The sequence below is a fragment of the Vanessa atalanta genome, chromosome 3, assembly GCF_905147765.1.
Source record: "Vanessa atalanta chromosome 3, ilVanAtal1.2, whole genome shotgun sequence".
NCBI classification, from domain to species: domain Eukaryota; kingdom Metazoa; phylum Arthropoda; class Insecta; order Lepidoptera; family Nymphalidae; genus Vanessa; species Vanessa atalanta.
In genome coordinates, this window is record NC_061873.1 from 1,456,661 (window position 1) to 1,477,473 (window position 20,813).

Genomic DNA, 20,813 nt, shown 5'->3' on the forward strand with positions numbered 1-20,813 from the left:
TCAATGAAAATGTCATTAAAAATATGTAATAGCAAGTTACGTCTCCTGTGACGGGTTCCAACTCTTGGTCGGAACCTAGGTTGGTTAGGTTAGGATATAGACGTGGTCACGGTAGCATGCGAAAGCGATTCCGTGGCGTCCACCGATGAAACGGAGAGGGTACCGCTGGTTTTTTAGTGGGTACATCGGTGTGCCACCAACATCTTGGTCACCGGCGAGTCCATACCCCCCACTTCCACGTTCGGGGAAACGCGTAACGCGTTTTTCCAGCGAAATAAAAAAGGTTAGGATATAGACGTTGCAGAATGTAATCGATACATGCATTTTCATAAATATTCTTCACTGCCAAAACCGAGATGAATTATTTATAAACCCAAATTAATCAGATGCCAGTTGGAACTCATAGGTAACGGTAAGTAGTTTATTAAATATATAATATTGTTATACATAATACGGACGCTATTTACACGGTGAAATAAAGAAGACGGACATTAACAAACGATGTCTCATTGGAATTTGAGGAACGTCCGTTGTTTTACGTCTTTCTTATTTTGTATCATAAAATTCTTGTTTCTCTATAAGTCATTTCCATTCTTTATTAATTTCAAAATGAAGCGCACACTGTAGATTTAACTTCCCAATTTGTAGTCGGTTACAAATTAGTATAAGATGGTTTCGTTATTATCCTTAGGACTTTTTATGATCATGAAATTATTATTCTTTATTAGATTTAATTTAATAAACAGTTCCCTGCCAGTCTTTTTTTCTGTTTTGTACCATAGATAATTAAAATGAGGTAAAATCGGAATGATGGTAAGTGGTCACCACTGCCCATAAACAAAAGTGCCATAAGCAATTTTAACGATTCTTTACATCGCCAATGCGCCCCCAACTTAGGAACTGAGATGTTAGGTCCCTTGTTGCTGTTGTTAAGTATTACTGCCTTGTGGCAGAATACATGATGAGTGAGTGACGCCTAACCAGAAAGCACTACCAATTAACTTACGATAATTCAACGAGACTTAGAACCCTGTTTTGTTATTATTTCGACGAAAAATAAAATAGTAGATAGGTCAAAAAGTCTACAGTGAGCGTGTTATTTGTTTAAATTTATTATCAGTTCAAAAGTGTCGAGAAGCGAGATTATAGTTCCACCATTATAACAAATTAATTTACAATCTTTGGAATTGTTAATTTATTTCAAACAGTTTCGCATTTATGTATGAATATTAATAGGAAATCGACGTTTTTATTTATTGTGTTATTTATTAACATAATTATATTAATCGTTTCTTACGAATGTATTCGTTTTGATGGCTTTGGAGTTCACGGATGGACCACGTGATCTCTTTTTATGTTCTAATATTGCTTAAGATTTTTTTTTATAACGCTGTTAGTGTTTGCATGTACGTATGTTACGATGTAGAATTTTCGAAAATATATAAGAAGTAAGGTTCATTAGTTTATTTCGCTATGGTTTCCTTAGCGATCGACTATCCTGCGTAAGATATATATACCTACAAGAATATTCACAGATGCAGATGCATATGCTATTATGCTCTCGTGCTTATAATCTGACGGGTCAGCATCCGGCACGAACACAGAGATCTGTGCAGGCTTGTGCTAACAACGGCTTTAAATCAGACGCAAAGGAATAGTAACCTAAGTATATAAAGTTACTATTAAATTGTGTTGTATCAAAAATGTTATTAGTATCGAAGCTCCGATAAAATCAAATAAATACCAAATAAATTAAAAAATATATACATATATATTGATTCTTCACTAACTGCCGCCGGTGACTTCGCCCACGTGTGTGGGTGTAATATATAGGTATTCACATTATAAGCTATTTTTATTAAATAAAATATCAGCCATATCTATCTAATAGTTTTTAAGTGATTGAGTAACAAACATCTACACATATAAACTTTTAAAACTATTGGTAGGCTTACACCCAAGTGGTTCAGTGGTTAGAACGCGTCAATCTTAACCTCAAGTGACACTGAGGCTTACAATAACGCAAACTTGACAACTGTTACGAGTAAAGATATAGGTACACAATTTTTCTTATCATAATAATCAATTTATTAAACAAGCCATACATCCAAGGTGTAGCACATAAAGGCTGATACTCCACCCGCTGTGCTAATTGGAACAAGAAAGAGGCTGTAAATCACTGTAGGCGATGCGATGATCGTGTGATTCGGGTCCTTAATTAAAAAGCGTTTATGATGTTGTAAACGCGTCTAAGAGGTTCGTAGACTTAAGAAGAAAGTTCGGATAGAAATGGACGAGATTATTGTTGGTAAGACTTTTATTTTTAATGCAAATTTTTAGTGTTAGATTTTAGTAATGTTTTAAATATTATAAGAGTTTTTTAAATATATACATATTTTTTTGATTAATAAAAAAAATATTTTCGTGTATATTGAAGACAAATACTCAGGTATGCGGCTCTATGCGTATAACTCTTGCACTAAACTCAAAGTAAATAGATAAATACGTTAAAAATATTTAGTTACATGTTCAAAGATATACAAACCATTCTTAGACTTCAAAAGCGTGATTAAATACTCGTTTTTTCGTAATCAAAAAAATCGTTAGAATGTGACCTTTTCGCGAGCAATGCAAAATAAAATAAAACTAAAAACGTCACTTTTATGAGATTCGTGTATCTACAACCGCCCACCGGTAGCCCGTCATTAGGGGCCGCTGCAAACTTACGACAGCATCTAATTGGCCGCTATATATCATCCGCCGTCCGTCTGTTTTATTGTGGTACCACAGTAGCACCAATAAACTTGTGAAACTTGCATTTGTTATACGAAAAGCTGTAAACTTTTTAGTAAAACTGTTATTGGCTTATAAATATCACTTAGTTACTTAGAATACGAATACACATACTAGTATAATATTGTTGTGTGGTTTATAATTGTTGTATTTATGTGGACTTAGAATTAATTAGTATTTGTTATTTTAATATACATGTACCGAATCTAATTGCCTTATCCTCTTCGTCTCTTCGGCGGGCGTATCAGGAACGCTTTTACCTGGTACTATGACACTAACTCTTCTCGGAGCTAGAAGGTTGGCAGTGTTACACTGCATCGGAAAAGCGTAACACTGTTGTTCCAGCGACTGAAGTCTCAAGTCAAGTCCGATTGACTTATCGGATTACGAAATGTCAAATGAGAGAGGTTAGTGTTGAGTTTGTATACGCACATAAATTGATATAAGCTGGGTCTTCAGAATACCTTCCGCGGACAATATCCTGTCAGGATGACTTCAAAAATAAAATAAGCGCGAATTTCTCTAAAAAAACTCTCTAAGCACATAATATGAACAATTCAAAAATTAAAGATAGCACTCAGATAGGTAGGTACGTAGAATTAATTTATTATTAATATTAAATAGCACCGTAAAATCGTTCAACGATCATCATGAAATCGAGTTTTAGACTAAACATTAATATACCTCGTCACCATCGATGTTGTACTGCAGAATTTCGAGTAATAAAATAATACAATTTTAATAAAATTTATTACACGAATATTTTGTTTTCGACCTAACATACTAAAACAAAAAGAAAATTACATACATATAATGAATATATTTGTATCTGGATTAAATGTTATCATACCATTGTGCGGTATTTGGGACGAGATTATGTTACAAAGCTTTTCAAACGCTCCCAGGCGAGTTGCCTGATTGGATAGTCTATCTTAGGTAAATACAAACTCGATTGTTGAGACTCCAACCCGCACGGAAGAGAGAGATTCGACAATACTCTTAACGCACTTGTTAAGAAACTACTGAGGTCACCGAGCATTGAGGTCTTCCAAGGTGTCAGCCGTCAGCGATATACTGTAAAGGTTAGTCAATTGATGTGAAATCCTTTACAGTCCAGAAGGTTGATGATATCTTCTTAACCGACTAGCGTCTTGCTGCAGTTGGAAATGTTTCGAGTTCTTGTCTTGAAGTTAGGGCGATCGTAGAGTTGTGCACCACCCGCCAGCAGCTCAACTCTAGCTCTCTGTTACCAAGTGCGTTATTATTTTTGTGTTGTACGAGAGCTAATCTAATCTACAAGATTGACTCTCGGATAACGTAAAAACCGACGTCCTTATTATCTTCAATGTAATGCCGAATAAGTCTTATTTTGGGATCGTATAGATACGTTATATTTATATATATCCTAAATGGAGATGAATGAGAGTGAACCTTGGGTACAACTTTTATTTCTTGCCACTCGATTGTCTAGAAGATTTGACAGACCCGTTTCTTGCATGGTGGAGTGCACATGACTCACCCTGTAATAGTACTCTCCTGTAATAGGATGATTAAAAAGAGATTGTAGAAATCTAGTCGAATAAAGTTGATTTGAATTTGGAAATCATATTCCTTGATTAGTACCTATTACCAAAAAGTATTTAATTTGTAGACAGGCCCAACATAATTTTATTACACACACACAGTATCATCTTTGCAAATCTTAATTTGATTACTTCAGATAATCCCCGAAACAATCACGCTTAATACAAACTTGACGCCCGTCATTTCCCGTGTACTGTTTGTAGTCAATACTAAGGCCGGTAGCACAGTAATGCGTTTCGTGGCACAATGACTTATTATGAGATAACATCGCTTTCAATTAACATTCCGTCCATGACGGGCTCGTCCTTACTCGTCTATTTAATTTTAAGCTATCAAAGTAAAACAAGTATACAACATGGTCATGTTAGATAAAAGTTTTTGTAAAATTTTAAATTTTACTTACATTTTTCATATTCAAAACGAGTATGTTTGTAGTACCTACGCGTAAAAATCAAGCCATTATGTTAAGTCTAGACTCCAGTGATTATATTTATCGCAAATATTACAAGGAAGAATAAAAATAGAAAACCGTGTCACAGTACAAATGACGAGACGACGAAACGATTAGTTGTTTGTATACGCGAATATTATCTAAAAAAACTTTTTCGTTTGTCGAACAGGGAGAATACCGGATTTCGTGCTGCGCGGGCGCAGCCACCGTGTAAATGTCAAAATGCCACTTTTATACCAGTGAGACCCGTGAGGCGTGAGAAATTAGGATTGCGGGTTTTGTTCTAAATCCCTTGATGGCAGAATCGTGATTAGATAATGGTTTGAACGTAGTAGTTCTTGAAACAAGTGGAAAATTCGTTTTTAAATCGAGCCAAATACTAATAAATGATGACATAGGTGGAGTTTTATTACGTCGTTCTTGACATTTTAAGACCTAAAATTAATTAGAATAAAGTGTCGTAAACGTGCATTAACACGCGAATATAATATTTTCATCAATATTAATTTTATAAGTCATAAGTATCGTAGGTACACAATAAAACTAGAAGTCAGACGAGCAAATTCTATTCTAATTAATAGTCATGGTGGGGCATCATGCAAGCCTGCCTGCGTACCTGCCACTCATCACATATTCTACCACCAAACAGCATTACTACAATATTGTTGCGATCTGGTTTAAAGGATGAGTGTGTTAGTGAAATTACAGGAATAAGGCACATCTGAGTTCCCAAGGTCGTAATTACAGGCAAAAGGGATGTACATCTTAGGGCCTAAGGTTGATGATATAAGGATGGGTAAATATTTCTTACAGCGCCAATATCTATGGGCGGCGGTGACCACTTACTACGAGGTGGCCTACGTGCCCTACGTGGCATTTATAAAATATTTATAAATATCATAGATATTGAAATTTTTCCATGGCATAATAAACAAAATAAATAAATATTGGACAACATTACATACATTACTCTGATCCCAATGTAAGTAGCTAAAGCACTTGTGTTATGGAAAATCAGAAGTAACGAAGGCTACACAAACATCAGACCCAAGGCAACATAGAAAACTAATGAACTACATCGACTCGGCCAGGAATCGAACCCAGGACCTCGGAGTGACGTACCCATGAAAACCGGTGTATACACTACTCGACCACGGAGGTCGTCGTAAATAGTCTTCCATTGCCAAAGCAATCTTATGGTAACCTATCCGAGATCGTGACGTTTCTTACTATAAACGAAATGTCACCCAGAAAATTAAAAAGTATAATAAATTGAATAAAAATCACACCGAAAAATGATATACGGCTCTTATTTAAATAGCTAATGCAATCATATATTCAAAGGAAACGAAAAACAAAAATCTTTAACCCAGATGCATCCGATATTAATCAAAATAAATTCTTGCACAAATTAAATTAAACCAAAGAAACGATCTTATAAGATCTTGGCCACTGGTTACGTTTGCAAACTTAAACTTTAACTCATAAAATTTTTGTAACCCCTATCTTAAGGATATAAGGATCATATTTGAGCATTACGATGGTATATAATTTGGTAGTTCGAAGGTGTCAACGATGGTATTTGTTTTGTTTTTAAATTTACTAAGAGATTTATGTCCTGCTGCGACATCAGGCTTAAGATACCGGACCGTCTAAAATATTGACGTGAATAATTATGTGCTATACATATTGTTGTGAGCCGAAATGGTCCAGTGGTTGGAACACTTGAATCTTAATTGAAGTATGCAGCTTCAAATCGGTCACGCAACTATGAATTTTCAAGTACCTTATTTATAATTATAATTCATCTCGTTGTCGGTATTGAAATAATGAAATTGTCACATATTTCGTGTTGGAATAAACCTTCTCTTCAAAAGCAGCCCGCAGTGGGAGATTAACAGACATTTACACTACACATATTTTTCGACACATGTCTAACGACAGTTTTAAGTAACTTCGTTTATCTAAATTAATAATTGCGTTAATAGCGCAATGGTATACGTGCTGCCTAGCGATGTAAAAAGTCGCTGGTTCGATCATGACTCATTGATAGCCGATCCACTCCTTTTTTTTTTTTTTTTTCGCTGGAAAAACGCGTTACGCGTTTGGAAGTGGGGGGGTATATGGGACTCGCCGGTGCCCAAGATGTTAGCGGCACACCGGAATACCCACTAAAAAACCATAACGTTTTCGCAGAAGGAGCGCATTTCTGACCAGCACGCCTCGCTACCGAGCATTGCGTTGATGACGCTCGGCAGCGAGAGGTCTCCGCCCAAAGACGCCACCAGGGAATGCCTCTGGGGCCCCCACGCAGCACACTCAGTCAGGGTGTGGTACGCCGTGTCCACTGACGCGCCACACTGATGGCAGGAGGGTGACACCTCCCGCCGCGCTATCCCGTGCAGGTACTTACCGAAGCATCCGTGCCCGGTAAGTACCTGCGTCATCCTGAACGTGAGCGTGCCACGCTTTCTCTTGACCCAGCGACTCAAGTGGGGACGAACCGCCTCCACTGTCGCCAGGCCTGCCATGGGTGACCCCAGATCCTCCTCCCATCGGGCGATCAGGGCTTGCTGGGCTATGGCCCTGATCGGCCCGACCTCCGCCAACCCTGGACGGTCGCCGCCGTTCCTCGCCTCCGCCCGGAACCGGTACACCTCTGCGAGCACCTCCGCTTGGAGTTCCCAAGGTGGATCACCCGCGAGAAGTATCGCCGCAGTCCATGACACCGTACGGTACCCTCTTATACTAGCCGATCCACTCCTAGCACAACGCTTTAAGCGTAAATTGAGGTAATTAGAAAAATTCCTTATAATAGGGCTACTGTTATATACATTTCTACTATTCTTTTAACGTCAAAATAAAATAATTAAAGCAACATATAAATATGTTAATACAACCTATCATCAAGACACACGATGAAGCTAACAATATTAAAGTATAATTTAGTTAGATCGTCTACACTAAAACAATGTATATTTGAATATAAAATAGTCGTATAAAAATATTAATGAGCTTATATTTAAAATATTAGTAACAGGATATTATTTTTATATGTGTTCTGTAGTATAATGACGATCGGTTTTTAATTTCAGCAATTTTTATATATAAATTTTGTTTATATGTAGTATATGTATTAAGTAGTTGTTTGTAATTTTATATATAGTTATTAGTAGGTATATATGTATAACACCAGCCATCTGATTTGAATGTTTAAATCTCATAACTCAAAGTTTGTCTGCACTAATATTATTAAGAGGTAAAATTTGTTTGTTTGTATGTACCGGGCTATCTCTGGAACTAAGGATCCAATTCTAAAACGTCATATACTTTTCATCATTAATAAATTGTACTCGTGCGAAACCGAGGCGACTCGTTAGTAAGGAATAAATCGCTAATATGCGAGACTACTTTGTATTTTTTTGCTTAAAATAATTTTATGTAAACCAAGTATAAAAAATTGTATTATTTTAAATAATTGTTACCTGTTCATCATTCACTCTTTAGTGCACACCAATACTTAAACTAAATTTGACATTTGGATTAACAAGCATTTTAGCCGTGTAGGTACATATTACGCGAACTAAATATCTCAAACTCAATAAAATGCAAATTCATCAATCCACATCTGATAATTCTAGTATCAAGTCGCTGTGTACTATCAGAATAGCATTCTTACTCGAATAGGGCGGAATAGTTAAAAAACAGGACCTACAATTCAATAACAATATTATATCGATATATACGAAATAATATTATTCATTACAAGAACTAGCTCCTTACTGACCAGCAACAGTCTTTGGTGTCACCGGCGAACAACAAAAGGGTCGTAAAGTGTCGTAAAGCATAAGTCCAGTTCGATCGCCGGATGCGAGGGCGATATGATAAAACCTCTCTGAGTGTTAATACCGTGACAAATGTTGAATTTATGCGATAGTGGTGGCAGCGCGCGCCCCGCTGTGCGCGGCCGCAGCGAGGACACTCTACATACGTTTTCTTAATGATATATAATTTTCCTGCAGTAGTTTCTATCTGAGCACTCGGATAAATACTTTGTCCTACTAAAATCTTTTTTGGAAGATCTTTCCCTAGAAATTTCAAATCTAATATGTTATGATGGATTTGAGTATAGTGGTGCCTGCAAAAGCTACGAAACTCCTCTCGTCAGTGTAAAAAGAGACGGGACTTTAGCCCAGCACTTGGACAGCTCGATTTCCAACTTCATGATAGCATAAGAATTAATTGCCACGTCATACCATTAAACGGTTATTTACGTACCTTTATTCGCGTCCTATATACGTCTTACGCTTGCTTCCTCATTTTATCCTTCTTAATTTTATTCTCGTTTGTAATTATGGAGTTGAATTATTACTTGGATATATGTACCTTTTAATTTCGTACTTTATTCGAGGCCTGTATTACTGATAAGCCAGTTACGATGGTACGTCATCTTTGACATTGTCACCGAGAAAACTAAATATAGACGAATAAAATAAATATTTTTATTTACATTAAAGCGACCCGTTGTTCGTTTATTTAGTATATTAAATACCGTCGCCATGTGTGTATTCCACTTTATAATATTACTTGAAGTATATCTTGTAACCTGCCGACTCTATAATGATGCGGTTCGGGTCATTTTTAAGTTAGACAAGGACTTATTCGCGGGTTATATCAAAGGTATTTTTAGGTTTTCTTTTTACGTCAACCGGTAGTCGTTTAGGTAAAAATGTAAATATGAAATAAACTTTTTATGTGAATACTTTTTTTTTAACCAGCCGGATTGGCAAATGGGTCACCTGATGGTGATCACCATTCATTCCTTACATTAGGAATATGCAACCAACCTTGACGACTAAGATGTTATGTCCCTTTTGGTTGAAAATACACTGGCTCACTTACCTTTCGAACTAAAGCAAAAAAGTACTAAGTATTACTAGATATTGCTTAGACTTTAAGTTAGGCTATTCAAAGTGTATCTCTAGAGATTATTTTTAATATAGATACAATATAAAATACCCTTACTTTGGAATGGAATATAAATAAAACAGATTATTTCCTATAAGTCTTCCCTGGATGTAGAAATGAATAAAATTACCTCATAGCATAATATGTCAGTGACGCGAGATGAGCTAAAAACTTCAAGGTAAATTTAAGTTAAATTCTGACCCAAAAACCAACATCAGAATGTGTTTATTAATTGTTTCCTTAGTACTAAAATATCAAAGTACAAATAACAGCACACTGTATTGTTGTGTTCCGGTTAGAAGGGTGAGTGAGCCAGTGTAGTCACAGGCACAAGGGATATAACATCTTAGTTCCCAAGGTTGGTGACGCATAGGTTATGTAAGGAATGGTTAATATTTCTTACAGCGCCTTTGTCTGTGGGCGGTGGTGAGCACTTACCATCAGGTGGCCCATATGGTCGTCCGCCAACCAATGCCATAAAAAAGCAACATTTAATATTAGAGAAATACGAGATAACTACGCGTGTTTATGTTCAACGCTGCCAACGAAAAATGTTAATTATAACAGCAAGGATTGCTCATTACTCATATGTTAATTTGTATAGGAAATACCGTTCCTTATCATTAGCAACAACTAACAATTGAATGTACGAAATCGTTCATCAATTAAAAAGAATGAATGGATTGAATGAAATAACTTACTTTAATGACAACGAAACAACATTAATGATCGAACAGCTAAATGAATCGAAAATGAATTACACGTATCGAACAAAACTTCGCTAATGTCTTATCGAAAAACATTGTAATCGATGTATTAGTATCAACAATCGAATTGTATGATTTATTATAATCGAAACTATTAAAGCCATGTGCACAAAGCCAATCAAATTTCCACGCCAGTAAACAAAGCGTAAAGCATGGTGTACACGAAACATTATATCGAGTTAACAATGGATTGAAAAGGAGCGTTAAAATATAGAAAAAAAACTATTGGTTCGAGTAAAGAGCAATTGTGAACGATTGTGTGCAAACTTACGATCCGACGCGCTAAATGGGGCGGAATTAAACGACCCGCGCATGTGAACGTTGCTTAATGATTTAGAAACAATTACTTGTGAGCACATTTCAACTCTATCACGTACACATAAAGTTCAAATTGTATTGATCATTAGTTACTGTTATAGCTTTATAGAAATTAGGTTTGCGTATAAAATTAAATTATGAGAATGATAATAATCCATAGTTTACCTCGTTTGCGATTATTTTTCATATTTTTTTTATGTAAACAATACGGCGGCTTTATAGATCTTTCGGTGCCTTTGCGCAAATCAACTCATGCGCACCTAAGAGGCAATATTAAGATTTATTGAAATTTATAATAGTAAGGATATGATATGGGATTTCCGTTTTGTGAGAATTATTTAAAACGTCGGCAATATTTTAATTATGTTATTTCCTGTTATAGATATAAAAAAAACTCATGTCTTCTCGACTATTATTATTTAGTAACAATTTATTAATTTTCAACAAGGATAAGAAAATAACCTTATACGAAACTTTACTTATATATAAAATAAATTAAAAGAATGTTGAAATGTGCTTTAATATAATTATAAATATTACAGACGAAATATAATAATGCAGATCTTTGATTTAAATAATATTATAAAATACCCGATAAAAATTAATGAGAAATATCTGAGAACAATCAATAATGACGTCACTTCACGTGTGACAAAATCAACACGCAAAAAATACACTTAAAATTTTAATTACACAAAGAAAAAAATTATCAACAGAATAAAGCGGTCTATTAAGAAATCACAAAGCTTTTTATCAAGATACGATCTCAGTTTAGACTCTTATTAATCAAATGGAATGCGCGGCACATCATAGAAAAAAACATATGTATCTAACAAATAAAAACAAAATGGCGTTAAGTAGACAGAACAACCTACTTCGAGCAGCCTTTGTAGCAACGGTTTGATTAATATACAATATCAAAATTAAAGTGCACACTAAAAAGAACTCTACAACACACGAGATAAATTATAATGTTCATGGAAATACGTAAGCCTGTAAGGGTTAAAATACCTTGAACGTGATCCTTTAAATCAAAACACCTGTTAAGATATCTTACACAAGCCTGTACATATTTCGTTGACGCATTCTTCTATAATAATTAACGGCTGTTTAATTTCAACCAATGAATTAATTACTGGACCAATCAAAGACGTTCTTTTAGTAAATTATACATAGCTTATACGAAGAATAAACGGTAGCGAACGGAAGTCTCCCAATCGGTAATCTATTGGCTTACTTTCGTTAATAAAACGATAACTTATATGAAATATTCATCACTTTCTTTTAAATTCAGACCCATATGGCTTACTAATTACTCTGTTTCGAAATTTGAATTCAAATATATACAAATATCGTTTAACACAACTAACAGAATAACTCACTGCGAGGGCTTAATAATAAAATGTTTAACTCCTTTCAAGCTTGGTGATCCCTTATACAGGCGTCGGCGTGTCTGGCTGTTACGATCACAAAAACTGGTTATAATGCTACAGTATTCAATTCTATGCGTTATGAGCGGTTTCTTATTGATGTTTTTTTTTTCATAACAGAGGTATTTGAGCCGGTTGTCAGTGTATAAATGTTTGGAGGAAATGAATAACCATTATAACGCCGTAGAATCTAAAATAACTACAATCAACATCCAGTTAGACTTTGAATAATATTTTAAACGGTTTTAAAGTCATTTATATGTGTTCTACATAAGTATTTATTTCTGATCAATAGCTGATTAGTGAAACAATTCTGTCTTCTTTTTTCTAATGTCAAATCAATTATGTTAGAAAGAGATAAATCAATATTTAACTAAACACCGAATAATCAGATAATCGGGCAAACGTGCTAGGTGTGGGAGTTCGTCTGATGGAAAGTGATTTCAACTTACCATGTGCATCTGCAATACCGGATAGCTTGCAGGTGCGTTGCCAGCCTTAAAGAAATAAAGTTCTCAAGTCGCGTTGCCTTTTGCTACTGCTTTCCGATATTTAGTGTGAGCTCTTTCTCGTACTGGATGACCGAATGGGATGGCAATCCCATTCGGCTGTGATCCCAAGGTTTACAGGTCGGCACTACTACAGTAATTGCATAAATAACACTGCAGTGCTTTAAATATTCAAAACTAGTATGTTAACTATTTTTCTAAAATATTGAGATAAAAACAACATCACTATCAAAAGTTTTCGTTTTGATTGATTGATTTTTCTATTACGGTGCTTAAATGTATTTATATGGGCATCAAGTAAGTATGAAAAATTTAATGAGATGATGAATACATGTACATTATTCTAAAGATGTGACGAAACAATTTCGAAACACTGACGATCTAAACCAAACAAACGATAGAGTAATTACGTACGGTGAATCCGAACAAACGATTCGAAGCCGACAATTTATCTGACACACTCCAACCGTCAAATTTTAATAACGAATCTTTTATCGATTTAACAGATAAACTTTATACAGATATAGTGATCCCTATTTCCAAAGCGATAGATGTTATTTTAACAAGACAATAATGTTGATATAAGTTTGTTGCCACCGTATATGTCGAGATCTTAAAAAAGTAAGACCATTAAAATGTAATGAGTGGCCGATCAAGTGGTACTCTATACAACCACGTGCCAATCACCAAATACGGCCACAAAGAAACTAACTACCGTTCGATGTAGCACAATGGATAGAAATAATTGTACAATTAATGTCGTAGTATATTCATAATGACACTTGAAACAGTTGAGTCGGAATAATTGGAAGTCAAGTTTTTTTATTATCGAAATCTTATTCTTATAAATAATTATGAACGTTACTAATTGCTACTTCGGTTGAGTCAAGATGTTAATACATTTGCGTATACGTATTGTTTTAACTGATGTGATTTATAAAAAAACTTTAAAATTAATACGCATCATCTAACAATGACACATTTTATTTTAAATATAATTTTTATTTCTTACATTTAAAGTCCTACTACTCCATTAACTGTTCAAAATATATTTTCCTTCAATTCAATTTTTAATGTTGCAAACGATACCATGGAACTCTTGCAAACACTTTTGTCAGTACCAAAAAAAAACCTTTTGTTTCGTTCGCCACTACGTTAAGACTAGGAACTGCCATTGTATTTAAAAACTGTTAAAATTGTAGATTATAAATCACCGACCACAGCGGTGTTAAGAATGGAAATTAAATTTCAATTCAGAGCTCTTTGTTATCTGACCACGATCGGTAAGACAAGGGATGTTAATTCAATAAAAGCAAAGGGTTATATTTATAATACAATAATACAATACGTGCATTCGTTCTCTCTTTTGAGCTCTATTTTCAAATGATATAAGGACATTGCTATTTATATGGCTGTGGATTTAATTTGATGGTAAATAAATCCGACATATCGCATGAGTTAATTTTTCCATTCTGATGCCTTTTCTCAATGGTCTTATATAGGACATTGCCAAGGGTGTCAGATTGAAAGATCTTCTCACGATAATAAGCGACCTTTGTCTAACAGCGAAATATAAATGCACTGCGGAAATAATAGCTAATAGTAAGTCCATCAACAAGCGTACTATTCAAACAAAATAACATATTGGCCATAAAGAATTGAAATAACATTCTTGATAAATTTTCGTTATTTGAAATATTACGAATCGCTGTCAATTCCAGTTAAATAGATACTCATTGAGAATTTGGTGTATTTGCTAAAAAGTTTGCTTTGAAACCAGACCACTGGGAGCTCCATTGACGACGTGTAAACAATACGTACGCTGCCAAAGAAATGTGGCCAAACCAGAAATAGTACGTCCAACAATCGACACGGTCATAATTGGTGATGTTTGTATAACAGGAGCCATTCAACATACAGAAGCCGAAAGAGAGATTTAAAAATACAAATCTTAGAAATTTCATCTTCACTTGTCTCCACAAACAAAGCTTTGCCTTTCAAGTGGGCAAACCGACGAGTATGACAAAAGCCAGGTTACTCAGAAACCAAATATTATCACGCGCAGCTTGACTTGAACTCGAAGACGACGCTAACAATGGTCCGAAGAATGAATGGACTCGTACGGACACTGGTATTAATGTTTGTTTAGTTTTATACGAAGCGTCTAATGAAGGTAATAAAACTATAATCTAAACTAATAATAAAATTGTGGACTCAGTATAATTTGTCAAAGGGTTAATGATCTTAAAATTATCACTTACGAACTTTTTTTACGATTCCAAAACAGGAATGTATATTTAGGTCTTTGTAAACTAAAAATCAGAATACAAAACTTCTCTGCAAAGCATATTAAAGTTTTTATTTAATAAGTAATGGATGAATGCATTTATTTAATATCGGCGTATTGCTAAACTCATTGTAGTCAAAAAAATCTATATAATTTATTATTATATTTGATATCTTACTATATCATGTGTTGTAACCCCATGAGAGCTGTTTCAAGTTAATATATTTCAAGAGAGGACACGCCTGGAGCGTTCGTTCGTTAGCACGGACGGAGACTATTCCTGTTTTGCGAATTCTTTTTAGCATTGTACCGAATACAATTCATCGACAACAATGGTGTTATTGTCATAAAAATAGCCAATAGGTTTGAAAATGACGGGTTATGAGCGGCTGCGTAAGAAGCAATCTTTGGCCATTATTAGCGATTCTTTGTTCGGCATATCCTCGGGGACTTCGAGACAACGTCCACAATGCCACCGTGAAATGTATTTATAAACGTTATGATGATATGAATGGATAATATAAGACTGTGATACCATTATGACAGTGACAACAATAGCGTATCGTGACCTTGAATTACACAATTCGGATGTTAGGTACTTGATTTCTAAATATATGAAAAATCTTGTAATTGATAACACGCATTGTTGTCCTGTTCGTTATTTCCACAGACTAAGTCCCGTGTACCGGTTTGAGGAAATCGTTTCAGAAATTAATCTAAGAAATATTTAATTAAAAATATTATGACTATTTATTATTAATGCTAAATTTAATTTTCATTTAACGAATGGCGCAGTTTTATAGCGTACTTAAAGGTATTGTAAAGTCGATGCGCGACAATATAATTGATCGGAATGGTATCTTAAATAGCGCGGCCGGGCGGCCATTGTGCTCTGTTGAAGGCGAAAGATAAAAGAAAGAAAAAGGTAAAAAGATAGACTATTCTGTTTGAACAAAGCGTGTCACCGACAGCCATATTCGTCGTCCACCCAATGGGATCGAATTCGAACTATGGAAAATTGTTTGAATATTTCGTTTTTGATATTACTTTTTCCATTGTCTTATTGTCATGCAAAAAACGGCTTGATTAAAAAGTCACGGTAAATGTACGTGTAAAAATAAAAGATTAAGATTTTCCCACAGTGGTGTTAAAAAACGAAATGGAATTCCATAAAATATAATTCCGAACCGACTTAAACCGATCTTGTGTTAGTTTAACAGAAATAAGAACTTGAGCAATCGACTCTTGATTTAAAATAATACAAAACCTGAATCTCACAGTAGCTCCGAGCCTAAAATAACAAAAAGTCTTTATAATACGATATTGGATTCAAAAATTGCGTGCGAGTTCTTTTGTGACAGATTTTTTTTTCAAATCATCAATGAGATTTGATACATTGACGGAACTCCTTTGTGAATGGGTTTTATTTTTTAAATTTTGACACCTGAATCTTGTCCCTTTCGAGGTGAAGCCTGATCAATTTGGTCCTTTGTGTTCTGGAGATATCCCGGATGTGAGGGGTTTATATTCATTGTAAATGTAGAAAATGTATGCTTCTAAGCCTTTGCGTCATTATAATATCTAATATTGAAAGTTTGTTTTTTTACAAAATAGTTATAAGTGTTTAAATATACATATTTTTTTACATTCATTACTATAATAAGATACCTTTTAGATGTCAATATATTAATTATTATTCTGGTTAAGGAATCACCGCAATGCGAAAAAGCAAAATCAAAATCATTCATCTTTATATCGGAATTTTATATATTCGGATGAAAATGAAAAAATGTTTATATCATCTCTACAATATTTGTTAAATAATATGTCTTGTATATTATCAAGTTATTAATAAAAGCTTTAATCGTATTTATTATTTGAAAATGTATTTATATCTCAAGAACTAATTATATTGAAATAAAACTAGTTTTTAACGGATTTAATCGCGTATATTAATTATTTTAACATCCCGACGTTTCGAGCACTTTGCAGTGTTCGTGGTCACGGGCAGACAATGTGTAATAATCGCGAAAATCTAAGACAACTAATTATATTCATATTTAATACCTACATTATATATGTGTTCTCATTTCACACAGAGTTACATATTATTATAAATAAACATCATTGCATGAAATCCTTCTAGATTTCGGCCACAGCAATGAATCACGTTAATCAGAATACCAATTGACAAGAGAAAAATGTTGTGTATGCTTAATCACAAATCAACATACTTCTTAGGAGATACAACTTTACGTACTTGGGGCACGAGTGTGTACCAATTTTTACCTTTAACCTGCTAAAAATTTACCTTCCGTTAGGGCTTTGTGCAAGCCCGTTCGAGTAGGTATCACCCACTCATCTGGTATTCAGACACAGACTCAGACACAAGCGACATAACATCTTAGTATCCAAGGTCGGTGGCTAGTTAGCGATGTAAAAAAACTGGTTCATATTTCTTTCAAACACATCGCCATGGGCGATGGTAACCACTTACCATCAGGCGGCCCATTTGCTCGTCCTACCTATATGATAATTAAAATAAAGTATATATACACTAAAAACTTATGAAACATACTACTGACTTTTTTTTCTTTCTTGGATTTTAACCTCAGGATCTCAAGATATGCAGCCTTGTAAACTAGCTTAGACCCATTAGGCAGTCATTCACAACTACACATTAAAAGTAAAATATAATACTGCTACAACAAAATTCTCCCAAAGGGTGTGAAAGCTTAAATGTAACCAAAATTACTTTAACAATTTTCTCACATGCCTTGATTATATTATATTCATTAGAAGTAAGAAATAGGTGTGGTCCACCCCGTAGATATCTCCGCCCATTATTCTAATAGTCGCCTCATTCATTTCTCGAAAATTCGACAACTTTTTCGCAGCAAGACGTCAACTCCTGCTCGATACGTAGGGTTGAAATGCGCCCTGTGGTGCAAGATACAGGTAACATTGTTGTACGTTATTAAATGAATTAGAATTTAATTTATTGTTATAATATATACAAGATTAGTGTATTTTGATTTAACGCTTAGTTAAGTATGTTTTATGTTGGATTAATTCATCGTATCAAATAGTTGTGCGAGATTTTATATCATAAATATTACGTGAGATGAAGTGGTAGATGCCGGGAGGTGAGTTTATAATTATATTTAGTATATTATAACTAAAGTGTATCTGCTACGCAAGTCATTAACCCTGAACAAAAGTAAATATGATTAATATAAATAATTTTGTTCAACAACATATCATTTAATTATAATATTTTCTAGACTTTACTTATTAGTTAATAATGAATATTTTAGAACGCGTTTATCTTATCCGATGATTTCGGGTTCGAACCCAGGCAAGCACCACTAAATTTTCATGTGCTTAATTTGTGTTTATAATTCATCTTGTGTTCGGCGGTGAAGGAAAACATCGTGAATAAACCTGCATGTGTCTAATTTCAACGTAATTCTCCCACATGTGTATTCCACCAACCCGCATTGGAGCAGCGTGGTGGAATATGCTCCAAACCTTCTCTTTAAAGGGAACCCAGCCCAGCAGTGGGAAATTTACAGGTTGTTGATGAATGCGGTTTATCATAACAACAATAAATAAAGTAAAATTTAGTCGAGTTATTTCGGTTCAGATACAGAACATATGGATTTCAGTCAAACATTAATATATTTATGCTGCCCCAAAAATAATGGTTCAAAAAATACTAGTATATCTCAAGTAATAGAATTTTTATAACAATTTTTTCCCAAACATCCCCTTAACACGTCTTAATAATGCGCTGGTGCAGGGCGGGACACATGCTGTTCCGCCCGCCCACTTTGGAACACCAATACTTCCTTGTTACATACTTGTTCACACGAAAACTTGACTCAAACTCATTATTACTAGTCTTTAAAACCAATTGAAGTCGTATGAGAGATTCGTTTAATTCTTAAAAATTAAAAAGCTTTCGTTTAATCTGTTGGTGTGTGTATTTTAATCCTTTAATGATTAAACAGTTTTGGACCTAAATTTAGTATTGATGACATTCAAAACTAGTGTATTAAATTCCATACGTTATAGTAAAGATAGGTAATAAAAATGTGCTCTATAAACATCTTAAGAATATTTTTTCTAACGATGTGATTATAATTAATTACTCTGTGATAACATGCTCTTAAACAAACGAGTTAAAAGAAATATGCAGAAATTTAATTCTTAAAAAACAACATATACAATCAGATTTACACGTAATTACTTTATTAACTATATAAAAATAATAATTTTATTATTAGATTTTAAATTAACATGGTTATTTTTATTACTACAAGTATTTGAAACGGGATATTTAGCATGTTTTTTTATTTTTATTATTTTTATTTGGTGGAGCTCGATATTTCGATATTATCTACGAATGTCCCCTTCACGAGACTGAAGTTTGCGGGTAGATGTTAAAAACCACGGTAAATATCCCGTTTAAAATACATATAGTAATTTTATTATTATGTTGAATTACATAATCAATTTATGTGTGAAATAAGTTTTTACATGACCCTTTGTTGTAATAAAGTTACTGAACTAACGTGAATTACTAGGCTTATAATCGAAATATCTTGAGAAATTTTACTTGCGCATGCGCAGGGCGCCACACGCTGCGCCGCCCGCCCACCGCACTACAGGCATGTTCGTTCTCACGGAACGTTACTAAATTATACAGTAGTCAACTGAGTAAACACACAATTGTGCTTAAAATTAATATTATTCTCCTTTTAAGGATACTTTGAATGGGTCACTGCTTTTATAATATTTATTAACTTTTATATTTTTTAAAGCCATTTAAACTTAATTATTACATATAAATATTACATTATCAACTAAAAAATATCACGTTCACTACATAGATATAACATATTTTCTACTGTTTTATTTGCAGATTAAAAAAAATAATCCGACAATAAACCCTTTTAAAAGTAATAAAAAATTATACAAAGAGTATTCATAAAATTAATATAATTCAAAATACACTTTTAAAAATGTAGCAACGTCATCTTAACGCACGGAACACCGTAATCCTCTCACTGAACGTCACTGAACACATTATAAAGATTCTCATAAATTACCAAATGCATAGAAGACATGCACTTAAGTTATACACCGCGTAATAAAAGGGACATTTCAGTAATAAAATTACCATAGAGTATAATTAGGGCTATTATAGTATAGTTTGCACGGTGGGCCAGAGATGGTCAAACAGTGGAAGTGCGTCACCCCATATATCACAATGCGTTTTGTTTACATTGTGTATGAATGTATAATTAATAAAGATATATCGCTTGAAGCATGAGAAAATACAGACGGACGGGAATACATTAGAATTTTTATATTTTCCTAATTTTTATACACCCTTTGTAAGTGACCACATCGTTATGGACTTTACGTATTTTAAAAATAATATCATTGTTATACCTACATCAGTACTTATGTACATAAAACTAAAAAATAGTAAGTGCATTGCAATATTATACAATCTATGTAAATCTATACTAATATTATAAATGTGAAAGTAACTGTCTGTTACACTATCACGGCTAAGCCACAAAACTAGATTTGATAACATTTGGCTTAAAGCAAGCTTGAAACCAAAGACCGCTTTTTCATACCTATATCATTCGACCCCTTACACGCGGACAATGCTGATGAAAACAAGTTTTA